This window comes from Rhinopithecus roxellana, chromosome 7 (genome assembly GCF_007565055.1).
Source record: "Rhinopithecus roxellana isolate Shanxi Qingling chromosome 7, ASM756505v1, whole genome shotgun sequence".
Lineage (NCBI taxonomy): Eukaryota > Metazoa > Chordata > Mammalia > Primates > Cercopithecidae > Rhinopithecus > Rhinopithecus roxellana.
In genome coordinates, this window is record NC_044555.1 from 110,543,002 (window position 1) to 110,560,810 (window position 17,809).

Here is a 17,809-nt window from a genome sequence, read left to right on the forward strand (position 1 = left end):
TACAGCATTATAGAATTTTGTTTTCAATTATAAGTCTATACAGAAAAACAAAACAAAACCACCAACACACAGCTCTTCCTGAGTGAGCTGTCTGAGTGGCAAGTTGTTTCTTTCCTTCCCACTGATTTTGGAAACTTGGGGCTTCCCAGAGAAGCTGTACTGCTAAATAACATGAGCTGTTTTACGGAGGCCTGGGAGGCTTTTTTTCACTGGTTTATCAGCTTTGTCTAACTCTTTCTTCCTGACTCTCTCATATTTACCCTGCCCAATTAAACATGAAGGTCAGCCTTGTAAAATTTATTTTGAGGCTGAGTGTGGTGACTCACACCGGTAATCCCAGCACTTTGGGAGGCCGAGGCGGGTGGATCACCTGAGGTCAGGAATTCGAGACCAGCCTGGGCAACATGGTGAAACCCTGTCTGTATGAAAAATGCAAAAAATTAGCCGGGTGTGGTGGTGCGTACCTTTAATCCCAGCTATTCAGGAGGCTGAGGCAGGAGAATCGATTGAACCCAGGAAGTGGAGGTTGCAGTGAGCCAAGATCGCACCACTGCAGTCCAGCATGGCGATAGCGCGAGACTCTGTCTTTAAAAAAAAAAAAAAAAAAAAAAAAAAGCCGGGCGCGGTGGCTCAAGCCTGTAATCCCAGCACTTTGGGAGGCCGAGACGGGCGGATCACAAGGTCAGGAGATCGAGACCATCCTGGCGAACACAGTGAAACCCCATCTCTACTAAAAATACAAAAAACTAGCCGGGTGACGAGGCGGGCGCCTGTAGTCCCAGCTACTTGGGAGGCTGAGGCAGGAGAATGGCGGGAACCCGGGAGGCGGAGCTTGCAGTGAGCTGAGATCCGGCCACTGCACTCCAGCCTGGGCGACAGAGCAAGACTCCGCCTCAAAAAAAAAAAAAAAAAAAAAAAAAAAAAAAAAGGCCCTTTTTAGATTTTTATTCATTTATTTTTATTTTTTGAGATGGAGTTTCGCTCTTGTTCCTCAGGCTAGGGTGCAATAGGGCGATTTCGGCTCACCGCAACCTCTTCCTCCCAAGTTCAAGCAATTCTCCTGCCTCAGCCTCCTGAGTAGCTGGGATTACAGGCATGCGCCACCATGGCTGGCTAATTTTGTATTTTTAGTAGAGACAGGGTTTCTCCATGTTGGTCCGGCTGGTCTCAAACTCCCGACCTCAGGTGATCTGCCCGCCTCAGCCTCCCAAAGTGCTGGGATTACAGGCATGAGCCACCACTCCCAGCCAAAAGTCCTTAAAAAAAAAAAAAATTAGGTCATCAGAAACTTCATTGGTGAGACCGGGCGCGGTGGCCCACATCTGTAATCCCAGCACTTTGGGAGACCAAGGTGGGCGGATCACGAGGTCAGGAGATCGAGACCATCCTGGCTAACACAGTGAAACCCCATCTCTACTAAACATACAAAAAAAAAAAAAAAAATTAGCCAGGCGTGGTGGCAGGTGCCTGTAGTCCCAGCTACTCAGGAGGCTGAAGCAGGAGAATGGCATGAACCCAGGAGGCGGAGCTTGCAGTGAGCCGAGATCATGCCACTGCACTCCAGCCTGGGCGACAGAGCAAGACTCTGTCTCAGAAAAAAAAAAAAAAAAAAAAAAGAAACTTCATTGGTGAAATAAGCAAAATGAGTATGCTAACAATTCCCTCTGTAATGTCCCAGAGTCAACCATAGAAGGCTATTTGTGGTACAAATAAATCAATGCATTGATATAAATCCAGTATAAATGAATTGTTTACAAATGGTTCACTAATGTTACCCAGCCAGAACTTACACAGAAAAACTACACTCATATCTTTTTTGTGAAGCACCAAGAGAGTATGTAATTGGTTGGCCAGCTGATATTTCTTTGGAGATCTCACTATGCTTTACAAAAAATATTTAGCTACTCTGAGATGTGACGTCTTATTGGCCATGATGATAACCAAAAACAGAAGGTGTTTCATTAACTTCTGGCCAATGACATATTAAATGAAGATGCTCAGTTGAGCAGCATCAGTGATTTCAATTGACTCATCAATCGCTAGTATCTAGCTGCCATCATGTTTCACTTTGCTAACAAGCTGATATCCCACATCTGATGCCAACAACTCAGGTCCTTCAAACAAATGACATGTTTGATAAAGAAATCTTTTCAAAATCATTATGCACTTCAGCATTTGTCTTTTCTTCTAGCACAGCATCTGCGCATCTGTTCCATCAGGCATCTATTCCTTGATCATTTCTGAGCCTTCCATGATTTTTGAGCCTGATTTGCTGGTATCTCAGGAATGAGAAATGAAGCTTCTTCCACTGAATATTATGTTATTGAACACTGAAACACAATCTTTATGTCCAAGGTTTTAGATTTAATCTTGTGGATGAGACTGCAGGGAAGCATTATCACAGCCTTTCTGATAAGACAATGTTGTGAAAAAATTGAGTTGGGGGGAGAACAAAGTTCTAATTTAGGAATAACATTAAGGACATATTTTTGTTTGGTTGGTTTTGGTATGGGTTCTTGAAACTTCACACTGCTTTCAGCGCTGTAAAGCTTCCGAGTTTTAAAGCATCTCTGAAACATTGAAATGAAAAGTCACATGATCCAACTGGTAAAAATGGATGCAATTCATTCTTTAGTGAGCCCTGCTTAACTATATAATTTGCTCATATTCATTAAATATAGGAAGTCTTCATCTCTAGTTTGCATATATCTGGATTGCATGCAACTGTCTCCACTAGATTCCTTGTAATTGCATACTGACTAATGGTGTGATACAGCTATTTTAACACTGAATTTAAGCCCAAATACTGCTATTAACAGTGTAAGCACTTTGATTAAGTGAATAATTGAAATATAATACTTCAAAATCAGAATGCAGGACAATAACTACTTCCCTATTTTATTTTTATTTATTTTTAATTTTTTTTAAAGATATGAGCTCTTGCTCTGTTGCTCAGGCTGGAATGCAGCAACCTGATCATAGCTCACTGCAGCTTCAAACTCCTGGGTTCAAGTGATCCTTCTACCTCAGCCTCCCAAGCAGCTGGGACTATAGGCGTGTACCACTATGCCCAGCTACATTTCTAATTTTTTGTAGAGAATGGGGTCTTGCTGTATTGCCCAGGCTGGTCTCAAACTCCTGGTCTCAAGCTCTCCTCTTGCCTTGGCCTCCCAAAATGCTGGGATTCAAGGCGTGAGCCACTGCATCCGGCCCTCACTTCTCAATTTTTTTTTTTTTTTTTTTTAAGAAAAGTCTAGGCATACCTTTGAATTCATAAATAAACCAGTATAGTTTTATATTGGGGAAACGCTAAATCAGAAAATAAAATAAATTGTAATTGGTAAATTCCAAATCTTGATACCCAATAAATATTTTATCAAATCTATACTTCCTTCTTTAATACTTCTTTTAAGTGTTATAAATTTAGCATCCATATATAGTATAAATAGGTTAATTAAAATCAAATCACTGGCTAGGTGCAGTGGCTCACGCCTGTAATCACAGCACTTTGAGAGGCTGAGGCGGGCAGATCACAAAGTCAGGAGATCAAGACCATCTTGGCTAACACGGTGAAACCCCATTTCTACTAAAAATACAAACAATTAGCCGGGTGTGGTGGCGGGCGCCTGTAGTCCCAGCTACTCAGGAGGCTGAAGCAGGAGAATGACGTGAACCCGGGAGGCAGAGCTTGCAGTGAGCTGAGATTGTGCCACTGCACTCCAGCCTGGGTGACAGAGAAGACTCCATCTCAAAAAATAAAATAAAATAAAATAAAATAAAATAAAATAAAATAAAATAAAATAAAATCACGTTGGAAAGGTAATTGTGCAGTTTTTGTTTTGTTTTGTTTTGTTTTTGAGTTGAAGTCTCACTCTATTGCCCAATAGTGCTGTAGTACAGTAGCACAATCTCAACTCACTGCAACCTCCGCTTCCTGGGTTCACGCGATTCTCCTACCTCAGCCTCCCAAGTAGCTGGGATTACAGGCATGCACCACCATGCTAGACTAATTTTTGTATTTTTTAGTAGAGACAGGGTTTCACCATGTTGGCCAGGCTGGTCTCGAACCCCTGACCTTAGGTGATCCACCCTCCTTGGCCTCCCAAAGTGCTAGCATTACAGGCATGAGCCACCGCGCCCAGCTGTGTGCAGCTGTTTTTAATTTGCATTCATTTCTTTCAATGTATGGCCTCTGGCATTTTTTTGTTGGGATTGGGAGAGAGTTGATTCTGTAGCTTGCACTAATTGAAACTTATTTGGTGCATATATAGTGTTCGATAAAGGACCTGCGGCTATGTGTGCACAGATATACGTTAGTTTAGATTAAAAGTACATGTTAGGCAGGGCACGGTGGCTCATGCCTGTAATTCCAGCACTTTGGGAGGCCAAGATGGGTGGATCACCTGAGGTCAGGAGTTGGAGATCAGCCTGACCAACATAGTGAAACCCTGTCTCTACTAAAAAATACAAAATAAGCTGGATGTGGTGGTGCATGCCTGTAATCCCAGCTACTCGAGAGGCTGAGACAGGAGAATCGCTTGAACCTGGTAGGCAGAGGTTGCAGTGAGCTGAGACTGTGCCACTGCACTCCAGCCTGGGCAACAGAGTGAAACTCCATTCCCCCCACCACCACCCACCCCCAAAAAAGTACATGTTAACCGCAGTCTGGCATTCAAAACTGGAGTCTCTGGTAGAATCAGGAGAGAGGATTCCTGAGCTAAAGCAGACAATAAAACCCATTTCTTCAGTGCTAGAAAAATATTACAATTGCCATGCTAAGTGTATGTTGAGTGACTCCAATATTTATGTCTGATCTAAAAATGTGTTGTCTAGAATGAAAGAAGCAGAGATCTTCATTGATCCTCAAGTTGAACTTTAGCCTCAAGCTTGCATGGTGTGTAGGCCTATTTTTCTTTTCTGATGTCATGGACTTTCCCTGTCTCTTAAATGATTAAATTCATGGCACAACCTGAAAACTATTCCAGGAACTTCTTTAGTTTAAGCTTTGAAGAATATTCTCAGGCAAGGTTTTCACTGCATTCCTCTTTGACTTCATTAGGCATTCTAAAACTCAGAGGGTAGCTATATCTAATTGAATCCAAAACTTCAGTCATTTCAGAAAACATTGAATATTAATCATGAAGTTGTTGTGTATATTTCAACTAGTTAATTCATTCAATCGACTGGTTGTTCTGGTATTGTGTAGAGACAACTGTATTTCTATGGGCAAAACAAAGTAGAGAGTCAGGGAACTATTCAGATAGTTCGGTGTTAAAAAAAAAAGTATGAATTTCACACCGACTATGTGCCTGGTTTGTCATAATGTCCACCAATAAATGAGTGTTGAATAAATGCATAAATAACTCAAAGTTAGTTTTCATTCAATATACTATGTATCTTAATTGCCATTTTATTTTTGCTTATTTAGATATTTCCTCAGAATTATGATGGTTACAGTTTAGCTTGATGTATGGGCAGTGACTTGTAGCAAAATTTCTTAGACCCGGCTCAGTAGCAGGGCATGAGGATCTTCCTTTTATTAATTTATTTTTGTTTTTGAGATGGGGCCTTGCTATGTTGCCCAGGCTGGACTTTTTTTTTTGAGGTGGAGTCTCGCTCTTTCACCCAGGCTGGAGTACAGTGGTACTATCTCTGCTCACTGCAATCTCCATCCACTCCCTGGGGTTCAAGCAATTCTCCTGCCTCAGCCTCCCAAGTAGCTTGAATTACAGGCGCCCACCACTACGCTTGGCTAATTTTTGTATTTTTAGTGGAGACAGGGTTTCACCATCTTGGCCAGGCTGGTCTCGAACTACTGACCTTGGGTGATCCGCCCCCCCCAGGCCTTCCAAAGTGCTGGGATTACAGGTGTGAGCCATCGCACCCGGCTCTCAGGTTGGACTTTAACTCCTCCTGTCGAGCGATCCTCCTGCCTCAGCCTGCCAGGTAGCTGGGATTACAGGCATGTGCCACTGTGCCCAGCAGGATCTTCCTTTTCGATAATAGTTCTAGGTGAATCTGATATATTTATATATATGTTTTAGAATTGTTTTTTAGAGAATGACAAAAATAAAAACTCTTGATACTCTTTCCTACCAATTTATGTACTTGTTAATCCATGGTCTTTTAAGACTCAGTGTATAAAAATAGCCCGCTTAGTTAAAAAAAACCCAAATCACTTTTGTCTAAGGCAAAGTTGTTTTGTTTTGTTTTCCACTGTGGACATCTCAAGTCTCTTTACTTAATTTTGCCAATGTAGAGCTGCCAACAATTCAGAGACACATAGATGTAGATCTGAGGATAAATTCGTATCTACAAAGCAGCGGGTAGATTCCTCAGCACGTGTGTGTTTGATTTACATTTAACTTAAATGCAAAACCCAAGCCTTTTTGTGTTTCTGGTATTTCCCATTCATTATGCCAAAAGTCCTCCTTCAGGTTTCCACAGCTTTTTGTGTCCATGATCATGACATATTAAAAACGGTAACATTATAAATACTGTGCTGTCTTAAGAATTTCTAGCACTTCCTGAATCGGAAAATAATGCCCTTGCTTTTTGTATAATGAGTGAGAACAATAATTCTTTCACCTTCCCTATACTTCTATTAGACAGATATTACAACAGCATAAGTTGGAAGGAAAAACCAATTCTTATATTAAAGAAAATACCTGCTTGAATGCAGCAGGTAGAGATTCTTAGTTCATCTGCATTTTGTAAGCAATAGAGTGCTTTCTGCTGAGTCTTTTCAATACAGGCAGTTGCAACTAATAATGAATTATGTTCCAAAATTTCCTTTTTAAATTTTAGCTTATTGTAAACTCACCATTTATTTTTCCATAGAATCAGTGATAGGACTCCTGGATGACCTCACAGAAAGTTTATTTTATTCTTCTCTATTTTGACTTTAACTCACAAGGTAGTCAGATGATGGTATCACAATAAAGTGTTTGGTGAGTCAACTGCAGATGCCAAGGTACACCTTGGCTCTCTCCTTCCCCAGATGCCCAGACGAAATGGGGACAGTAATGGTGGAGATAGCAAAAGGGACCACCTCCTCTTCTTCTGTCTCTCCTTCTTTCTTAATATCCTTGGGGTTTGGATAAAACTGGGGAGAGTGGCCGGGCGCGGTGGCTCAAGCCTGTAATCCCAGCACTTTGGGAGGCCGAGATGGGCGAATCACGAGGTCAGGAGATCGAGGCCATCCTAGCTAACACGGTGAAACCCCGTCTCTACTAAAAAATACAAAAAACTAGCCGGGCGAGGTGGCGGGCGCCTGTAGTCCCAGCTGCTCGGGAGGCTGAGGCAGGAGAATGGCGTGAACCCGGGAGGCGGAGCTTGCAGCGAGCCGAGACCGCGCCACTGCACTCCAGCCTGGGCGACGCGACAGAGCAAGACTCCGTCTCAAAAAAAAAAAAAACTGGGAGAGCCCTAAAATAATTGTAGCATGCCTTGAACTGGGTTGTAACATAGAGTCCGGTTTGTAACTGCAGGCAGGGAGTGAAGAAAGGGAATCAATTGGCATATCTGTTGGTACTTGTAAGGCAATGCCTTTGTAAGGCAGCATCTTCTCTTTTCCGAACCATCCCTTCCCTGCTCTTTTTCTATTTTGCTTTGAAAAGCTCTCTTATCTCAGTTTAAAGCTTTGGTCTCCAAGTCAGATGCAAAGTAAACCAACCAAACCTACCTAGTTACATAATAACGAAAGAGTGAGGGGAAAGTATTTCAGCAGCAATCAGTTATTTTTCACTCCCAAAAAGGAAATGTACCCTTGACTTCGTTTTTATATTTTTAACACTAACCAATTATTTTTTTACTACTCAAACCAACAACTGTACCCTCAACTTTGTGTTTGTATTTTTGTCCCATGTGCTCTCAAAACATGCACATTTCCTGCAAACAGCGCGTTAATTTATATCAAGCCTTTTCGATCTTGAGGACAAAGTACAATAATGTTTATATAAATAATGTTTGCAAAAAAGAATTGTATAAAATCAGAAAGAAAACCCTATTTTTCTCTCGGCTTCTGGCTTTTTTAGATCTTAAAAAAAGAGTTACCATTTCCTGAGAACTTTTTGAGTGCATTATTTACTTAAATGTCAAGTTTGCTAAATCCAGCTCATCTAATAAATGAAGATCAGCCTGTAACATTTTTAGTTGTGTGGTTCTTAATTTTAGGCTAATTCTGTAAATCTTCCAATTTGTTATACCCTTTTTAGTACTGAGTTTTGTGTTTTCCGAAATCAGATTTTCTACTAAAGGTGTCAGAACAATTTTAATGAAGCAAATAATGAAATAAATATAATAAATTTGCAACAAATTGCAGTAAATGTCATTTAACACCAACCTGATGATAGAACACAGGTATGACAAACCAAGGCCTTTCTAATAGCTTTGGAACACATCTTTAAATTCTTACAGATCAAGAATGCAGTTGAAAAGCCACCTTTCCAGTCTGCTGTTATGAAATCTGGTCGCTTGGATTCTGGAGAGGATTAGGGAGGTAGCTGATTGCTAATATTGTAAACTGGCCCCCTTCTTAGTGGCACTGCCTCCATGTAGTTTTCATTGGCAGTTTGTGAACTTCCCTGGATTTTTAAAGACTCTCCTTATTGTTCCATAAAATGCAGTTTCCTTTGTCTTTTCAGTTCCTTTTCTGCTGTTTTCAGAATAGGGCTTAAAAGTAAGATAAAAGGCCTGATACTTTCCATCATAAAAAGTTGTAATGACAGGTCTCACTAATTAAAGTGTAACAATGGGAAGATTAGCCTTTCAGTTAGCTTTGTGTTGAATCTATACAGTATTTTCAAAAGCCCTAACTCGGAACATATTGGAGTATAGCATCTTTAAAATATAAACATTCACACATGGATTTGATTATAATACACACACCAAATAGAGGCACGGTACCGGTAGGGCTTCCAGAATGAAGGAAACTTCCCATTTTACTTTTGTGGTGCTAACCATTCTACTACAGAAATAGGAAAGACCATAGGGAGAATTGGAGGGGCGTATTGTGGAACCAGGCCTCTTGCTAATTATGAATGGTGGGGCTTTCTTTGGATTCCTTAGTACAGAGAATTTAAGTAGAATATATGTGCTTTTTAATGCCTGTGTTTTTTTCCCATAATGGAGAAGCATGTCTCCAACCGTGTGTTAATAAAGTAATATTGCTTTCTGGTGGTGTCAGTACCACCACGATGTGCTTAATACATTATTGGATTGTTAATAATCTCAAAGGACCAAATATTTGAAGCTGTTAAAAGACATTTGATGTGTAAAACATGGTGTATAGTGAGCCTTCATTATTGGGGGGTCATGATACAACATTGTCTGAATAGCATCTAACCATGCATTTTTCTGGAGATATAAACATAAAAGTAATCAAGAGAACTCTAGAAACATCCAGCTGGAGGATAGCTGAAGGGAAAGGTCAGAAAGTGAGTAGGAGAAAAATATTCTTATGTTTGCATCAGATTGCAGAAAAAGTTTAATTTCGGTGTGTAGATAGTTTTAAATCAGTGATTAGTGCTTTGTTAAGAAAAAAATACATGCAATTATTTTCTTTTTGTTTACACTTCCAGGTTTGGTCCAAATTCCTGACTTGAATATAAATTAAATATCTTATTTTCTATAGCACACTGCTTATAAAAGAGGTTTTTGGTTCACACTTAGTCATCTTTAATTTCAATATTTCGGTTTTAGGCATTTATTCATGCTGAAGTGTGTGGCAGAAACAGTGGGCATGTTTTACTATATTTCAGCTCTGAAGACATGATATTGTGGCTCTGCTCCAAGTTGGAATAATCACAATTCTAACTTTTAAATGTTTGTGTTCTTTAGGAAAAAACACGGAACAGAAGAGTCCCATCTAAGGTGATTGTAGCTCAGTCACAAGGGGAGAAAGGAGGCAAGAACTAGAAGAGACAAGAGAAAAGGAGAAAAGGGATGCAAGTCAAAGTGTGTTCATTTTGTGTAACATTAAGAGATTATCCTTTTCTTTACTTCTCTGGCTCCAGAAATTTATGTGGAAGGATTGTGTTGACATTTCTTCTCAATATTTTTATAATCAGTCCCCTTCTCTCTTGTAGGTTCACCCCCTTCCTTCAAGTTCTAGCTGCTGTTTTATCTGGACTATTGAAGGATTTCCCCCCTTCAGGTACTCTCCATTCTCCTTACACCCTGCTGTCAGATTAATCTTCCTAACACCAACATTGATCCTGTCATTTCTGTGCCCAAGAGCCTTCAAATGGCACCCCGTTACTTACCAAATTAAGTACAAATTTCATAGCTTGATATGTAAGGCCCTCCTCACTTAAACTGGACCTTATTTTTGCCATATATCTTTTTTTTTTTTTTTTTTTTTTTTTTTTTTTTTTTTTTTTTTGAGACGGAGTTTTGCTCTTGTTGCCTAGGCTGGAGTGCAATGGCCTGATCTCAGCTCACTGAAACCTCCACCTCCCGGGTTCAAGTGATTCTTCTGCCTCAGCCTCCCAAGTAGTTGGGATAGCAGGCGTGCGCCACCATTCCTGGCTATTTTTTGTATTTTTAGTAGAGACGGGGTTTCACCATGTTGGCCAGGCTGGTCTTGAACTCCCGATCTCAGGTGATCCACCGTCCTCGGCCTCCCAAAGTGCTGGGATTACAGGCTTAGTGCTGGGATTACAGGCGTGAGCCACGGCGCCCGACTAACCACATATCTTTTCACTCATCTTAGGCTCTAGTGAAAATAAACTCCTTGGACTTGGGAAGTAGGTATTTTTGACTTTTTTTGTTGTTGTTGTTGTTGAGACAGAGTCTCGCTCTGTCGCCCAGTCTGGAGTGCAGTGGCCGGATCTCAGCTCACTGCAAGCTCCGCCTCCCGGGTTTACGCCATTCTCCTGCCTCAGCCTCCCAAGTAGCTGGGACTACAGGCGCCCGTCACCTCGCCCGGCTAGTTTTTTGTATTTTTTAGTAGAGACGGGGTTTCACCGTGTTAGCCAGGATGGTCTCGATCTCCTGACCTCGTGATCCGCCCGTCTGGGCCTCCCAAAGTGCTGGGATTACAGGTTTGAGCCACAGCGCCCGGCCACGAAGTAGGTTTTGTTGTTGTTGTTGTTGTTGTTTGTTTGCTTGTTTGTTTGTTTTTGAGACAGAGTTTCGCTCTTGTTGCCCAGGCTGGAGTGCAAAGACGCGATCTCAGCTCACCGCAACCTCCGCCTCCCGGGTTCAAGCGATTCTCCTGCCTCAGCCTTCTAAGTAGCTGGGATTACAGGTGTGGGCCACCACACCTAGCTAATTTTTTTTAGTAGAGATGGGGTTTCTCCATGTTGGTCAGACTGGTCTTGAACTGCCGACCTCAGGTGATCTACCCACCTCAGCCTCCCAAAGGGCTGGGATTACAGGCGTGAGCCATCGCGCCGGCCTCGCCTCGGGAAGTAGTTCAAAATAACAGTTAAGAGAACATTCTTTGGAGTCAAACAGAATTGCATCTGTGTGATCCAGCTCTGTGGCCTCAGAGACTCTGTTAAACCTTTCTGAACTGCTGTTTCCTCATCGATGTAAAGAAGATAATGCCGGCCGGGCGCGGTGGCTCAAGCCTGTAATCCCAGCACTTTGGGAGGCCGAGACGGGCGAATCACGAGGTCAGGAGATCGAGACCATCCTGGCTAACACTGTGAAACCCCGTCTCTACTAAAAAATACAAAAAACTAGCCGGGCGAGGTGGCGGGCGCCTGTAGTCCCAGCTACTCGGGAGGCTGAGGCAGGAGAATGGCGTAAACCCGGGAGGTGAGCTGAGATCTGGCCACTGCACTCCAGCCTGGGCGACAGAGCGAGACTCTGTCTCAAAAAAAAAAAAAAAAAAAAGATAATGCCAATGCCTTCCACCATAGGGATGTTGTGAGGATGGAACAAATGTTATAAAATTCACAAACATTTTTGCGAGCAGCAGGACATTTTAGATGATTTCTATCAATCACTCAGTGGTTTCTTGTGTGACAAGCACAGATAGAGCTAGTCCTGAGGGGAATACAGAACTGGCTCAGAGATAGTCTAAGGAAGCCTCCTAAGAGATGCTCTCGTTCACACTCCTTAAGTAGATCATGATGAAATGATGGTGGTGACACATATTTATTCCCAAAGTTAAATGATAAAAGAACTGAAAGTTCAGGGCAATAATATGAAAATTGTCTCAAGGCCAGGTATGAGCAATTGCCAGGTGAACAAGATAGATACTATCTGTTGGGATTCATTGGAAGGAGACATCCTGGTGGTCTGAGATGATTGGCAAAGGCTTCCAGGAAGAAGAGGAATTTGAGCTGGATAGGTTTTAGATAGGAGGATAAGTGTGAAGGGGGCTGAAAGGGACACACTTCAAGGGTAGCAAGTCCTGGCTTTATTTTGGGGGGACTCCACCTCAGTAAGCTCCTTTTGTCATAAAAGCCCTCAGTCTTTTTTCAAGAGGAAACTTGCTTCGGAGGAAGATGCTAATCAATCTGTTTGGTGATGTAAATTGGGTTTAAACAAACTATTCTCCTGTAGAATTAGATAATTTTCCTTTTTCTAAAGATGGCTTAAGCTTGGATTTGTTTTGGGGAGATGGGTGTGCCTTTTTGCCTAGGAATTTTCTTCCAATAGACATAAATGCAATGGATCTGTGGCAAGAGAGGTGTGCCTTAAGTTGCAGGAAAGGCTGTGATAAGGAACTGAGCTGCACCTGGCTTAGTGCTGGCTAGATAGATGAAGGGTGGCCTCAGTTGGTATCATTTGAGATTAAATAAGTCAGCCTTTGGGAAATGGACTGTGCACTCTGGTGATTATGTGTCTGGGTCATGGTATCTGGAGATTAGGAATGGGATTTCCCACAGAAGGAAATGGAGAATTTCAGCGTCAATCTCTCTCGAATAGGAAAGCAGGCCAACTAACTTTAGATGGGCAGGAAGGGAGGAGTTTCTCTTTTTGCCTGGAGCCAAGGTAAGCTGGACATGGAATCGCAGGCATGGGAATTCCTGAATATTCCTGTTAGTGTGAATTTTGAGCTGACACCTGTTATGAGAATACTGCCAGGTGGTGGGCTAGAAATTGAACATAGATTGTAAAGTACAAGGGTAGTTTTAATATGATCCAGTAGTCTTCAGAAATGAAGACTAAGCTGGGCACGGTGGCTCATACCTGAATCCCAGCAATTTTGGAGGTCAAGAGAGGCAGATTGCTTGAGCCCAGGAGTTCAAGACTACCCTGGGCAATGTGGCAAAACCCCATCTCTACAAAATAATACTAAAATTAGCTAGGCATAGTAGTGTATGCCTGTAGTCTTAGCTACTCAGGGGCTGAGGCGGGAGGATCGCTTGAGTCCAGGAGGTTGAGGCTGCGGTGAGCTGAGATCATGCCACTGCACTCCAGCCTGGGTGACAGAGACCCTGTCTGAAAAAAAAAAGGGATGGACAGTCGTGGGGATATGACTTAATGGTAGTAACCTGGGAGAACTTGGGAAGGCCTGTCTGTTCAGATTCTTCTTGGCTTCCCTGTGTAACATTCCTTTTCTCCTCTTTCTGGCAGGACACCTGTCACATGAGGATCTTCAAAAGATAAGGTCAGAGAGAACTTTCTGCTTCTGTGGTTTTCTCAATTTTCTTTAGCTTACAATACTCCGTATGTCAAGGTGCCATATTTTGGGGTGTCACATTCTGAGACTTAGCATTTATTCCCAGAGATTCTGATTAAGTAGGTCGATTGTGGGTCCTGGAATCTATTTTTAGCATACTCAGGTAATTCTGAGACACAGTCAGATCTGGGGTACACCTTTCTAGGCTGAAAATATTACTACCTTCCCTTACTGGGTTTTTAAAAAGTGAAATGTTAAAATACTTTTAACTTAATGGAGAGAAGTTGTGAAAATTATATGTTGAGTAAAGAGAGACTTCCATGTTAGACTTTAGATCATGTTGATGTTTTACAACAAGCATATGCTCATGGTGTATTGAAAACAGCAACAACAACAACAGCAACAACAACAAGAAGATAAAATAGTATAAAGTAGAGGTGGAGAAATCTGTCCTGGTCACAGTGCTGCCATCACCAACTGAGAGGTAGATGGGAAGGGGTCAAGACTTAAGCAGCACAATCTGTCACACAAATCTCAAGTGCTCTTGAAAGTTAAGCATCACTTTTATAATGCAAAAAGAATCTGTGGTTGTGGGACTTAAAAAAATAAAAACAAACAGGGCATGGTAGCTCACTCCTGTAATCCCAATACTTCGAGAGGCCGAGGTAGGAGGATCACTTGAGCCCAGGAGTTCAAGACCATCCTGGGCAACGTGGTGAGACCCTGTCTCTAAAAAAATTTTGAAAGTAGCCAAGCATGGTGGCACATGCTCGTAGTCACAGCTACTTGGGAGGCTGAGGTGGGGGAATCACTTTAGCCTAGGAGGTCGAGGCTGCAGTGAGTTGTGGTCATACCACTGCACTCCAGCCTGGGTGACAGAGTGAGACCCTGTCTCAAAAAATAACATGAAATTAAAAACATAAAAAAGAAAAGTGCACGCCTGTATTCCCAGCACTTTGGGAGGCAAAAGAAAAATAAAAAAAAAAATTAATAAAAAAAAAAAAAAAAAGAAAAGTGATGAGAAAATACACTTGTGTAAGTTGAATCTCATATTACATGCTGTACAGGGGATGAAAATCCTTTTGTTATAGGCAAATAATCACTCTTTATTTCTCTTTTGTGTAGACACAATTATTTATGGTATTTTTCTTGGGTGAGACCCCTGTGATAGAACATATCCTAGAAATTCCAAAAATGTTTATATGAAAGTAGAGTTTGAGAAAATTTGACACCTACTACCTTTTAGAAACTTTTAATGTTATGTCCATTACTAAAGTGTCATGCATTTCAGCTCATCAGCTTTTTTTCTTACATGTCACATCTTATCAATTACTAGCATAGGGGCCAAGATGTCACAGGAAGTTGTTAACCTAATTTGTATGGTCTGAAAGTACTTCTTTTACTAAGACTATTGAACAATATGCAGAGTTACTTTTTGCCTTCTATAAGGATAGAGTATTTCCATATTCTTTCAGGTATTTTGAAAGAAACCCCAGATAGATTTCCTACCATTTGAACCTCTATTGTGAGCCTTTCACACCAACAGGTTTACTTGACCTTGGGTCTAGTGGATTGAAACCCCAAGTGTGAACACTTTTCTTTCCCAGGAGCTGTTAACTTCAAAGCCTCTGAGAACCATTTGAATGATAATATTGTTCAGCACTAGGCCTAAGAAACAAACACTCATAAAGTATCTTCTGACTATCTTTCCTCCAGACTTTTGCTTTAAGTGCATTTGTTCATTCATTCCTAACTGCATTTCCCTGTGCCACTCATTACAGGGAAAGCATTTCTTTGATTGTTTTACGTCCCCGATTCTCCCCTTGTGAGAATTGCATAAGGAAACTCTCTCTTTGGCTTAGCAGATGGACACAAAGCAACTTTGTTTGAGGTGTGACTTGAACTTTCCTGAAATTCGATATCAACTCCTACTTGGATTTGAACTTTGAAGACCCAAAGATAGGAAGTTTCCGTATAAGGATCAAAACATGTCAGAGCAAGACCCAGTGATTTGGGCTGGCAACCCTGGCAGGTAGGATTACTTTGCTCAACAGCTCAGGATGGTGTACCCTGTTCCCTGAAAAACCACTTCACAAATGTCTGTGTTGTCCCAAGGGTGACTGGAGAGAGCGTGAGGATAAATCAGTGCAACCTATCTCCACCACTGGAAAAGCAAATCAAAGCATGTCCTAGTGAATATCATCCTTCATTCAACAGCTAATGTCTGTGAGAGACTGTTAGGTTCACAGCAGTGTGGCAAGCACAAAGAAATATAATTGTAGTGGTGTCTGCAGGAGGCTGGTGCCTAGTGAACACGGTGGTATACAGTGGAAACAGCCATGGTGCCCAGTGGGGGACATTGGTGCCTGGCAGGGGACAAGACCAGGAAATGAAGAAAGAAATGGTATATGCCACATGGTAGCAGAGCTGGAGAGCTGACAGGGGCTTATTCATGACCACTGGTGAGATGCTGCTTGGAGACTCTCAGCAAAACTTGAGAGGTACTTTGCAGGAGGGCAGCATTTCACAGGAGAAGATGAAGAGATGAAGACAAAAGTCATGGAGGTACAGATTCTGTGGCCCTGTTGTACCCATAGGCTGAAAAATCCTGAGGAAATTAGGGTTACAGAATCAATTGCTGTAAGAGACACGACTCCCACCCTTGGGGGCTTTCATACACATCTTAGGGACTTACTCACATGGCAATAAAAGAAGGATTATAAAAAGCATAAATGAGGAGTTGGAGGAGTTTCATGAGGAAGGCATTGCTGGAAGAGTAAGTGGGTCCTCATAGGGGTGCAGATGGGTATTCAGGAATGAGTAGTGGTCTCAGAGCTGGAAAGGCAAAAAGGGCCTTCCAAGTGGGGATCCTCATGACCAGAGAAGGTCAGCCTCTCACCATGTGGGGTCCTGGAACTGCAGACTGGGCCAGGCTGTCGGAGGGGTGTCTGACTGCCCAACTTTCCTCTGAAGGAGCTGAGAGGTGTGTCACAGAACATTAAGCCCTGAAGGCTTTCTGTGACAGAACTGCTGGGGATTAAGAGGACCCTCCTGGTATCCTGTCTAGGACAGAGGGAGAGTTTGTGGGCTGGGAAGAGAAACTCCAGGCAGGGAGATCCACTTAAAGGCAACTGCAATAACTGTCAGGTGCGGGGTGAGGAGTGATAAAGGTCTGGACTGCCAGATACAGAAAGTGGAAATAAAAAGAAAGGAAGAGAAAACCAAGAGAGATGGGGAGACAGAAATGACAGGACCGGCTGACAGATTGGGACGGGCTCCCAACTGGCTACCAAGAAAGAGGTCAGTCAGAATGAAGAGTTTGAGCTTAACCAACTGGAAGATAGACTGACGGAAAAACAGAGGAGTCTTTGGTATCGGAATTACATTTTTAAGTAAGACTTGACAACACATTTTGTTTGTCAAAACCTCTAAATAGCCAGGTGTGGTGGTGCATGCCTATAAGCAGGATGACTGCTTGAGCCCAGGAATTCTGGGCTGTAGTGCAGCATGCCAATGGGGAGTCTGCACTGAGTTCAGCATCAATATGGTGGCCTCTTGAGAGCGGGGGACCACCAGGTTGCCTGAAAAAAAGGTGAAAAGACTCAGGTCAGAAATGTAGTCAGTCAAAACTCCCATGCTGATCAATGATGGGATCACAACTGTGAATAGCTACTGTCCTCCAGCCTGGGCAATGTAGTGAGACCCTATCTCAAAAGAAAAAAGAGAGAGAGAGAGAGGAAAAAAAAAAAAAAAAAAGGAAAGAAGGAAAGAAAGAAAAAGAAAACTACTAAATAGAGTTCAGTCTTCCCTCCTACCTTTCTTTTTTCTCCTCTTCCCCTGCAACACTACAAATCTGGTCCTTGTTAAATTTCCACAATTTATAAACACACGTTGGTATTTCAGTTTTTACCACAAATGAGAGCATGATATACATACCGTCTTGCAACTTACTTTGATTAACAATATATCATGGATATCTTTCAGTATCATTTCATATAGATCTTCCTCATTTTTTAAAAAGAGCTATATAGTAGCCCATTGTACGGCTGTACCATCCTTTATTTTACCAGTACTCCATCGGTACACATTTATGTTGTTTCTAAATATATCTTTTTATAACCAATGATCCCATTAACACCATATTCATACACTTGGGCAACTATTATAGGATAAATTCTTAGAAAAGCAATTGCTGGGTCAAAAGACATGCACAATTTAATATCATTT